Here is an 11,726-nt window from a genome sequence, read left to right as displayed (position 1 = left end):
TGATAACCTGAGGAGTAGCCAAGTGGAAGGCAAGGTGTCTTCTAGAAAGAGGCAGGCTCTTTATCAGCCTGTCATTTTTAGTATCAACCAATCTCTTTCTGCAACTATGGTTTTTCCACCGTCATGCTTCGTGCCAGGGATGACACTGGGGAAGGCAAAGAATGAAAGAGAAAGAGTCTCATTTGAGGATGCTAAAAGTTGAGGTCCCGGCCTAAGGAAAAAGAAAAACAGAAGAAACAGAATCCGTTCCCCACTGCCAGAACCAAGCATTTTCATAAATATGGGGAACCCTGGGGGTCGGTGGTGTGGGGAGTGGCAATAATAGGATTCCCAGACAGGTGTGGGAAATCCTAGAGCAGATGAGGATCTATCACTTTTCTGGGGGCAGGATTGTGGGGTGGGAGGGGGGCAAAGAAAGCATAGGATCTCAGAGTCCCACCCCCACCCCCAATTCAGGGCAAGACCAGGGACCAGGGACACCCCCATGGGCCCCTCCTGACCCAGTGTACTGCAGGGCATCAGGATGTGTAGTTGCCCGTTGTGGGTTGGGGAGCGGTGGGCACGGGTGACCAGTAGACTAGAAGAGGCCTTGAGGGGGTTACAAGGAGCTCGCAGTAGGGACCTCTGTGGACTGATGACTGGAAAGCAAATGGGGACAAGGACGGCCCTGCATGCCCTCTTAGGAGGAGCCTAGTGTAGTGGTGAGCTGCCGCCACTGCTAGTTGAACAGGCCCACAATCCCTTATCTAAAACCAGATGTGATTCAGAATTTGGAGTTCTTTGGGACTTTAGACAAAGGTGACACGGGGCACAGCAGTGCGTGATGTAACACTGTTAGCGTGGTCCGGGGCAGCCCCATGTAATGAAATACATTCATATTTCTTCAGTAAAATGTATGGGATGCCTAAAGATTACAGAGTCTCATATCCTTCAAACCAGACTGTCTTTCAGGTCAGATTTTGCTGTCAAGTTACTTCTGGTGCCAAATTTTCAAAGTCTTTCCTAGAGCAGTCCTGGAAGTCGGCCTGACTCCTTCCTTTCCCTCCTCCCCCTCCCCCAGATCCAAGTGGTCGGCAAGTTGCATCTGTCCTATCTCCTTAACACCTCTCGTGTCTGTCTCCTTCCTTCCATCTCTCCTGCTACCTCCTGGCTCAGGCCACCTTCCCCTCTCACCAGGATTATCACAGCTACCCCACCCCTGGCTGACCTCCTACAACCTCCAGTTTCTCTCCCATATTGCCCTCAGAGGAGCTGATCTAGAATGCAAACTTTTGGTCTGGCTGGGGTGTTCCATCAGGAGAGTGAAATGATTAATGAAAAATACCAGCAGAACTAAAGAATGTCAACTTTTCTTTAATGGCCCTGGGTATGGAAACATCTGTTTTTTGGGTTTTTTTTTTAAGTCTTTACTGAATTTGTTACAATATTGCCTCTGTTTTTTGTTTTTGTTTTTTTTGGCGGAGAGGCATGTGGGATTCCAGCTCCCTGACCAGGGATTGAACCCGAACCCCCTGCATTGGAAGGTGAAGTCTTAACCACTGGACTGCCGGGGAAGTCCCTGGAAATATCTGTTTGGAGTCCACTAAGCAGGAGATGACGTGCATGTTCCCAGATGGAGGTACGGGTAGCTCAGGACTCCCAAAGTTCCACATCAAGATGTAAGCTGCTGTTGCTGCACAGAAAGAGGGTTCTTCTGGGTGTGAGAAGCTCCCATCTCCCATTCTCAGGAGTCTGGTTCCCTCCTGGCTCCTCCTGACTGCTCAGGCAGGAGCTGGTTATGTGCCTACCTGGTATAAGCAACTGGTACAAAACACACATCTCCCACCTGCCAGAGTGCACCCCTTCTTCTGTGCCCTTCTGGGGCTCCATAACCTCTCCTGACCTGGCACCACTTCCCAATCTCTGCAGCATGCTTGCTGTCCTTTTGCCACCCAAACCACAATGCTGAGATGGGGTTGTCTAAAGAACTGGCTAAGCCCAAGAGACCTAAACAAGCAAAGCCTTTCAGCTCACAGTGTTTTGAGGTCACTGTGGCCAAATGCTAATTTCCATAAATGCTGCAAGCTTCCCAAGAAAAGGCTTATGTTGTTAACAGCAACAAATACATGCTTTGGGGGGAATGCTGCACATTGGACACTGCCTGTGAGGAAACCCTTGTGGAATGAGCCAGAAGTTCTATTGGAAAATGATGACACAGAGCAGAGGGCACTGGGTTGGAAGTGCTCCTAGAACAACAGTTATTGAGCACCTATTATTTCTGGCGGTCAGAACTCTGTGGTCCCTGTGTCAGGGACCTCAGGTGATGGTGGACAAAGACAAGAGAGTGAGCAGAGGATGATAGTACAGTGTGATAAATGAGGTGGGTTGGCTAATTTAGTCATTCATTCATCTGATGCGTATTTATTGCGCTCTCCTGATATGCTGAGGACTGGGCATTTAGTGTAAACCAGACAGGGATTCTCACTGCCCTGCTGAAGTTTATAGTCTACCAGACATGAGAGATATACACAATGTACTAAGGAAGCATTTAGTAGAGGTGAATAAACTAATCTGGGATGGGGATGGGGGTTCTGGGATAACTTTACAAAGGACATGACTCCAGAACTGAGTCCTGACGGATGAGCAGGAAGGAGGCAGCAAAGAAGAAGCAGGAAGGGTGTTCCAGGCAGAGGGAACTGTTTAAGCAAAGGCCTCGAAGCATGAATCAGCTTAGTGCATTTGGTAAGTGCAAGTAGTTTGGTATGACTAAAACACAGAGTTTAAACTAAAGAGGGGCAAGAGATAAGGTGAGAAGCTAGTCTGACAGGCACTATTTATCTCAAATGGTCCTGAGTTCTGGGTTCACTTGCTTGGACTCAGCCTGAAGATAGTAGGAGACACTGGAAGAGTTTTAAGTTGGAGTGTTTATTTGTCAGGAAACAGGCTCAGCTACTATAACAAAGACTCCAAAATAACAATGGCTTAAACAAGATAGAAGCTTACTTGTCACTTATGTAAAAACCCGGGTAGGTAAGCCAGAGTGGGCATGGTGGCTCCACAATCCTCAGGGACCCTGGCTCCTTCCCGCCCGCTGCCCGGACATCCTTTAATATACAGCTTCCTTCTAGTGGTCCAAGAGGGCGGCTCCAGCTCCTACCATCACATCTGCATTTCAGCCAGCAGGGAAGAGTAAAGGGGCTGTGGAAGACACACCCCTTCCCTTGAAAGGCATAACCTAGAACTTGCACACATCACTGTCATTCACATTGCTCAATCCAGAATGTAGTCACATGACCACCACTGGCAGCCACGGTGCTGGGAAACATAGTTTTTATTCTGGACAGACATGTGCTTATCTAAAATGTAGAGGCTTTGTTACTAAAGGAAGGATGGATGCTGGGGGACAACTAGCTGTCTTCAACAGGGAGTGTTAATCCTATTTGCCTTTTGGAAAGGTGTCTCATGGGTGGAGAATGGACTAGATGGTAAGAGGTCAGAGCCAAGGGTATAATCCAAATGGTAGCTACTGAGGCTTGAACCAAGGCAGAGACATCTGGGGTGGGGGATGTGGACAAAAAAGGCCTAGGAGATATTTGGAAGTTGAATGGACAGGATCTGGTGCCCAGTTGACTATACTTTTAATTTACTGTACTTAAGATAGTGCTGTGCCTAGCACAGTGCCTGGCACCCAGTAAGTGCTTATGAGTGAATGAATATATGAGGTGAAAGGGGAGTGAATGAGTGAGTGAATGAATGAGGTGAAATAGGAGGAGTCAAGAACAACAGTAATAATAATGGCTTCAGGAACTAGTTTGAGGTATATCAACATTTAAAGGTAAATATCAAACAGTTTAAAAAATAACATACCAGTTGTAATCTGTCACTCCCCCTTTCCTGATGGGCACTCCGCCCCCTCCCCCCCACCGTGATGTCTCCAGCTGCTTCCAAAACTTTCAGTCATTTTTAGTTTTTAGTGCAGTTTCTCTCTCTCTCTCTCTGTTTTTTCCCTCTTTTTTTTTGGCTGCCCCTCACGGCACGGGGGATCCCAGTCCTCCAACCAGGGATCGAACCCGCGCCCCCTGCAGTGGAAGCGTGGAGTCCTAACCACTGGAGCGCCAGGGAATTTCCTAGTTTTTAGAGCAGTCTCTTGTTTGGGGGCATTAACTTGGTTTTTCCTTTTTCAAAGATCAATCTCTGTTGGATTCAAAGTCGCAGCAGGCAGGACTGGTGTCGGGAGAGGAGATGGGCGTGCTGTGTCCTGCCCTCCGGTGGAGAAACAAGAAGGAAAAAAAGACTTGTTTCCTTAGGTGTCCCCAGCTGGCCCTTGGCCGACCCCTCCATGACTGCTTATGACCAAGCCGTTCGGCTAAAGGGCTCTGTGTCAAACAGCTTTCTCTGCTGGCAGCCTCGGGCTCCCGCCTCACGGCTCACCTCGTAGCCCCCGCCGGCCTCCTGCCCGCGGAGCTTCTATCCTGTGCAGCCCCAGTCCCGGGGCCCGTGGACATGCGCAGAATCAGTCTTTCTTCCTCTTCTTGCCCAATTGCCACCCGGTCACCTCCTTGGCCTTGTCTCTCCAGTGCCCTTTCCCCTATCTCGGTAGCACCAAGGCGGGTCGGCAGGGCTGAGCTGACAACCACGGGGAATGAGCGGTGAGACGCCCTCTGGTGGCACTCCGAACCGGATGAATAATTCCCTTGGCTCTGTTCTCATTATCTACCACTGTGTAATAAAGCACCCCAAACTTCCCGGCATAAGCAATCAGCACTTGATCATGCTCATGGATTCTGTGGGTCAGGAATTTAACAGGGCACCTGGGGTGCGGGGTGGGGGGGTGGAATGCTTGGGCTCTGCTTGCTGTAGGCAGCCTCCAAGATGATTCCCAATGACCCCTGCCTCTGGGTCTTCAAGCCCTTGTGTAGTCCCCTCCCACTTTGCATCAGGTTGGTCTGTGTGCCCAATAGCATATGGCAGAAGTGATAGTATGTCACTTTGGAATCTAGGTTATAAAAGATACTGTGGTTTCTGCCTCTCTCTCTCTCTTTTTAAAATTAATTAATTTAATTTAATTTTTATTTTTGGCTGCGTTGGGTCTTCGTTGCTGTGCACCGGCTTTCTCTAGTTGCCGTGAGCAGGGGCTACTCTTCGTTGCGGTGCACGGGCTTCTCGTTGCGGTGGCTTCTCTTGTTGCGGAGCACAGGCTCCAGGTGCGCGGGCTTCAGTAGTTGTGGCTTGCCGGCTCTAGAGTTCAGGCTCAATGGTTGTGGCACACGGGCTTAGTTGCTCCGCGGCATGTGGGATCTTCCCGGACCAGGGCTCGAACCCGTATCCCCTGAATTGGCAAGCAGATTCTTACCCACTGCGCCGCCATCTCTCTCTCTCTCTCTCTCTCTCTCTCTCTCTCTCTCTCTCTCTCTCCCTCTCTCTCTCTCTCTCTCTCTCTCTCTCTCTCTCTCTCTCTCTCTCTCTCTCTCTCTCTCTCTCCCTCCCTCCCTCCCTCCCTCTCTCTCTCTCTCTCTCTCTCTCTCTCTCTCTCTCTCACACACACACACACACACACCTCCCTCTCTCTCCCTCTCTCTCTCTCTCTCTCCCTCTCTTTCCCTCTCTCTCCCTCTCTCTCTCTCTCCCCCTCTCTCTCCCTCTCTCTCCCTCTCTCTCTCTCCCTCTCTCTCTCTCTCTTTCCCTCTCTCTCCCTCTCTCTCCCTCTCTCTCTCTCTCCCCCTCTCTCCCTCTCTCTCCCTCTCTCTCTCTCCCTCTCTCTCTCTCTTTCCCTCTCTCTCCCTCTCTCTCTCTCTCTCTCTCTCTCTCTCCCCCCCACACCTCCCTGTCTCTCCCTCTCTCTCTCTCTCTCCCTCTCTCTCCCTCTCTCTCCCTCTCTCTCTCTCCCTCTCTCTCTCTCTCCCTCTCTCTCTTTCCCTCTCTCTCCCTCCTTCTCTCTCTCTCTCCCTCTCCTTCTCCCTCCCTTCCCCTCTCTCTCTTTTAAAAATTTTGATTGACCTTTTCCCAGATTTAAAAATCTCAAGTAAAAATCCTACTATTTCCCCCAATGAATTATAATACAGAGCATTTCCCAGCACATCCCAATAAGGCCAATAGAAATTACTTTGAACTTAGCACACTTTTCTCCCTGGGGAAACCTGGTAATAGTGTTGAACACAATCTGAGGCTTGGCCTCTCTTTTGGATCACTCACTCTGGGGGAAGCCAGCTGCCACGTTGTGACGACACTCATATATGGAGAGGCCCATCTGGAGAGGAACTGAGGCCTCCGGCTAGCCCCAGAGGAAGATTTAGATGACTGCAGTCCTAGGCAGACCACTTGACTGCAACTTCATGAGAGATCCTGAGTCAGAACCACCCAGAGGGGCTGCTCTCGGATTCCTAACTGTCAGAAACTGTGTGAGATGATAAATGTTTGTTGTTTTAAGCTGTTACACTTTGGGGGTAATTTGTTATACAGTGATATATAACTAATACATTGCTCCATGATGTCTGGGCCCTTAGCTGGGAAGACTCAAATAGCTGTGGGCTGACGTGAAGGCTGCTTCATTCACGGGGCTGGTGCCTGAGCTGGGATGACTTGAAGGCTGAGCTGGCACTGTCACCTGGAGGGCCGACATGTGCTCTGTCCACGTGGCTTGGCTTCTCACAGCAAAGTAGCTGGGCTCCGAGAGGGAATGTCTCAAGAGGGAGAGTCTACAGAGTGAGCTTTCCAAGAGACTAAGGAAGAAGTTGCAAGGTTCTTTTTGGCCTTGTCTCAGAAGTCACATGGGTCACCTGCTGCTGCATTCTGTTGTTACAAGTGAGTCACCAAGACCAGCCCACATTCAAGGGGAGGGGATGTGACTGGTCCTCCTGATGGAGGAGTGATCAGATTACACTGCAGAAGACCAAGTGGGACAACGGATACTATGGTGGCCATAGTTGGGCATAGCAGCCCGAGAGGAACCAATCTATCGCTCCCTGCTCTGCCCCTCAGGGAGAGAGAGACACAGCCTGTGTCCTGTGAGTAGTGCTGGCTCTGCTTAAAAGGCACTTCCTACCGAGCCCTGAGGGGAGCCAGCAATCCTCTGAGCTTGGAAGGTGGAGTACTTCCAGCCTTTTGTTCTCATCTCTGGATTCTGGTGTTAATTCTACCTTTCTGGATAAACAGAGAAGGTCCCACCTGGCACCTTGTCCCACCAAGTTGCACTACCCTTTCTTTGGCAGCCACTGCAATTAGCAATTAAAAAAAAATATTCATTTATTTGTTTATTTGGCTGCACAGGGTCTTAGTTGCGGCATGCAGGATATTTTATTTATTTATTTTTTTTACTTGAGTCATGTGGGATCTAGTTCCCTGACCAGGGATCGAACCCTGGCCCGCTGCATTGGGAGCATGGAGTCTTAGCCACTGGACCACCAGGGAAGTACCTGCACTTAGCATTTTGCCTCAGTCTGTCCCACACTCATCCTACTAGCTATGACCCCATTTTACAGAGGAGGGATTCATCTGGCCAAGGTCATGTAGCCGGAGGGTGGTAGAGCAGGGACTCAGCACCCTGACCCCTAAGTCCCTGCTCTAGGGACCCTGGGATTCCAAAAAGCTTACTGGGTGTTGGAGCCTTAGCCCTGGTCTTCTCAGGGCCCTGCCAAGGATGAGGCAGGTGTGCGCAGTGTGAGACGGAAGGGCTGCTGGGAGGTGTTCAGAGAGGCTTGGCTTCAAACCCTTGCCTAAGGGTGGGGGCTAGTTGTCAGGTGCACTGTTCGGATGAAAAGGGAGGAAACGAGAGAAGGAGAATCGGCTTTTACTTTCTTCTTGGGCCTGTCCTCAGCCAGTGAGCTTTTTAGTGGCCAGAGGTGAAAGCCCTGGCCTAAGGACCCTCTGTGTTTGTTGGACAAGAAGCCCCTCTCTGTCCTGGAACCTCTGGGTGGAGATCCTTCTGAGCTCATGGGCCCTGTGGATTCTGGGTCTCGGAGTGATTTCTGGCCTCAGTGAACAGGTCTCCGGCCAGTGTCCGGCCTGCCCTACCCCACCACTTCGCTCCCTGCCGACCCCTACTTCCCATTATGCCCCACTTCCAAGTCCCCGGATGTGACATTTCCCCGCACTTACTGCCTGCCAGGCACTGAGCTCATGTTGGGGACCCAAAAATAAATGAGATACAGCTTCTGTCCTTGGGCAGGTCAGAGTCCAGTAGAAGGAGAAACATGCAGAGTTAACTGGCAGATGTCAGGTGTCAGCTGAAAAAAAAAGCACAACCTAAAAATTGAGAATTATGTTTTATTCAGTGGACATACTGAGGACTAAAGCCCAGGAGACAGCCTCTCAGACAGCCCTGAGGGACTGTGTTGAAGAGGCAAGGGAGGAGACATGATATATAGGAGTTTTGCAAAAAAAAACCCCAGGTAGTCAGAACGTCGAAAGATTACTGTTTCCTTTTTTAAAAAAATATTTATTTATTTATTTGGCTGTGCCGGGTCTTAGTTGCAGCATGCGGGATCTAGTTCCCTGACCAGGGATCAAACCCAGGCCCCCTGCACTGGGTGCACCGAGTCTTAGCCCCTGGACCACCAGGGAAGTCCCAAGATTACTGTTAATTAAAGAAAAACCAGACATCTCAAGTTAATGAATTTAACACTTTTCTATGCATGGGAAGAGGCAAGAGTCTGGGCTTACTGGAATCATTCTCTTGGTATGCATCTTAGCTATCTAGGGCCAGGATCCTGTTTTTCTCCATCCTGAATCCCCTCAGGGTACATGGTTGGGGCAGTTGTAGTGGCTGATGGCTTGATGGCCACAACATCCTTTGTTTATTGAAATGGCAGGTGACATTCTTTGCCCACACAGTTTACAGGGCACACTGAAGAAGGGTAAGACTCATACCGAGGTGAGAGTGCTTCACTCAGCAACAAAAAGGAACGAAACATTGATACACACAACGACAGGGACACATCACACAATCATCACGTGGAACACAAGAAGCCAGACACAGAGTACAGACTGCCCGATTCCATGTTATGAAGTTCTAGACCAGGCACAACTGTGGATTACGTGTTGATAGAAATAAGATCAGCAGTTGCTTGCGAGGAGGGGGGATCGACTGGGAAGAGGCATGGGGTGATGGCTGTTGTGAGGAATGTTCTGAGGATGAGGAATGAGGATGAGGGGCAATGTGCGGTGATGAAAACGTTCTACACCTTGACAGGAGTGTGAGTTTCATGAGAATATTCGATTGTTAAAACTGATCAAACTGTATACCTAAGGCCTGTGAGTTTCATTATATGGAAATTATACCTGTGATGAGCGGCATTCAAAGTAGCTCCCAGTGACCCCCACCTTGGGTATGCACACAACCTGCCACATTGTAGCAGGTTGGTCTGTGTGGCGAATAGAATATGGCAGAAATGATGGCGTGCCACTTTTGAGATTAGATTACAAAAGATGCTAAGATTCTGTTTTGGGCTCTCTCTCTCAAATCACTTAATCTGCCAAGTGTTGAGCATCCCTGTGGAGAAATGCACCAGGCAACGATCCAAAGCTTCCTGGCTCTGTGAGGGAGCTTCCAGTAAGTGGATCCTTCAGCCTTGGTTAAAGCCTTCAGATGTCTGCAGCCTTGGCTGACCACAAACTCATGAAAGACCCTGAGCCAGGCCACCCAGCTAGGCTGCCTCCTGATTCCTGACCCTCAGGAACTGTGTGAAATAATAAATGCTTGTTTGAAACCATTATGTTTTGGGAGTTTTTTGTTTTGCAGGCGTAAATGACAAATGCAATATTTTGATAAACTAAACGTGGGGAATACATCTTCTAAGGGCGCCTGACCCAGATGGCTTTCCCAGAGACCTTCAAGTGCTTTCCGTGACTCAGACTTCTGGGCTCCATCTCCACGATGGGGAAATGAGAGGGCTGAGCTCTGTCTAGACGTCAGGAACTGGCGTCTCCGAAATAGCCACAGCCTCCACCCATGCCCACAGCAGGAGCCAGCTGCACACAGCGCCCAGGCCCACAACTGCAGAGCAGAGAGGACTCCAGAAATGCTCCCCCCACCCTGCCCATGTGCACCTGCAGGAATCCACTCGGGGCTCAGAAGCTAATAACAGCTACAATTTTTAGAACACTTCCTATGTGTCAGGTGATATGCAAAGCATTTTGTGAGCATCTTTTAACTTACTCTTCCCAACAACCTTCTGAAGAAGATATTACTAAACCTATTTTACAGTGGAGAAAACGGAGGTTCAGAACACTCAAGCAAATTGCCAGGGTTATAGAGCTACTAGGGTGTGGCAGCTCTAGATTTAAATCCAGATTTGTCTAGTTCCCAAACTGGGAGGCTGGAAAGCAGCAGCCCCCGATCTGAAAATACTTTTCTCATCTATTGCCTGTAAGAACAAGCCACACATTCTTCCATCAGAGGAAAGGGCACAATCTCAACCCAGATTCCCCAGGGCAATGATGTAAAGAGACTGCGGAGGATATCTGAGTCACCAAGAGTCTCAGAGGTCGTGGGAGTCACAGAGGAGGGAATGGAGACCCAGAGAGGAAAGTGACTTTTCCAAGGGCTCCTGCCCAGTGCTCTCTTTTTTTTTTTAAATAAATTTATTTTATTTATTTGTTTTGGCTGCAATGGGTCTTTGTTGCTGCCCGCAGGCTTTCTCTAGTTGTGGCGAGCGGGAGCTAGTCTTCGTTGCGGTGCCCAGGCTTCTCACTGCGGTGGCTTCTCTTGCTGTGGAGCACGGGCTCTAGGCACACGGACTTCAGTAGTTGTAGCATGTGGGCTCAGTAGTTGTGGCACACGGGCCCTAGAGCACAGGCTCAGTAGTTGTGGTGCGCGGGCTTAGTTGCTCTGCGGCATGTGGGATCTTCCCGGACCAGGGCTCGAACCCGTGTCCCCTGCATTGGCAGGCGGATTCTTAACCACTGCACCACCAGGGAAGCCCGCTGCCCAGTGCTCTTTGCACTGAACTGCCCTGTCCCTGCCACACAGGAGGGGAATGGTTGCCACATGGGGGAAGCACATTGGGGTAAAGGGTAGCTTTGGGGTGGGGGAAGGAGAGAAAAAGGGAAGCTAAGGTAACAACAACAAAATGGAGATCTCATAATTTTGTCTTGGGTCATCCCCGCCGTGGCTAGGGTCTACATTAACCAGCATCGCAGATGGACTCATTGAGAGCCTAGGCAGCCCCTGAGGACATCACAGAAAAGCTCCAAGGACAGAGCCTGGCCCGTGGCAGCACCTGATGAAAAGCACTGCGCCATCATTTGCTGTGACCCTGAGTCGCCTCATTCATTCATTCATTCATTCAATAAATATTTATCAACTATCTGCTTTGGGCTAAGTTCTGTTTTAGGAGCTTGGGATATTTCAGTGAACACAAGATCCTTGCCCTTATGAAGCTTAAAGTACACAGACTTAATATATAAATTCTAAAGTATATTCTAGAAAGTGAAAGGTATGTAAAAGAAGAAAAAGTAAGGAGGGGTAAGAGGACCAAGAGTGACAACAGTGTGTATGGAGGGGGTGGGTTGAAATCTTTAAAAGGGTGATCAGGGAGGCCTCCTTGAGAAGGTTTCATCTGAACTTTCAAAAACTTGAAGGGGGTGAGGGTGTGCCATATCCAGAGTGAACCATCTGGATATCGGGAGGAAACACATTCCAGGCGAAATACACCCTGATGTATTCGGGGTGAGGGGGAATCATGTCTGCAACTTAAGACAGTTCCAAGAAAATTAATTATATGGATAGATAGAAATAGATATATAATATG

Source organism: Balaenoptera borealis, assembly GCF_965194805.1.
Source record: "Balaenoptera borealis genome assembly, chromosome: 1".
Classification (NCBI taxonomy): Eukaryota; Metazoa; Chordata; class Mammalia; order Artiodactyla; family Balaenopteridae; genus Balaenoptera; species Balaenoptera borealis.
This window is presented reverse-complemented; position numbering follows the sequence as displayed.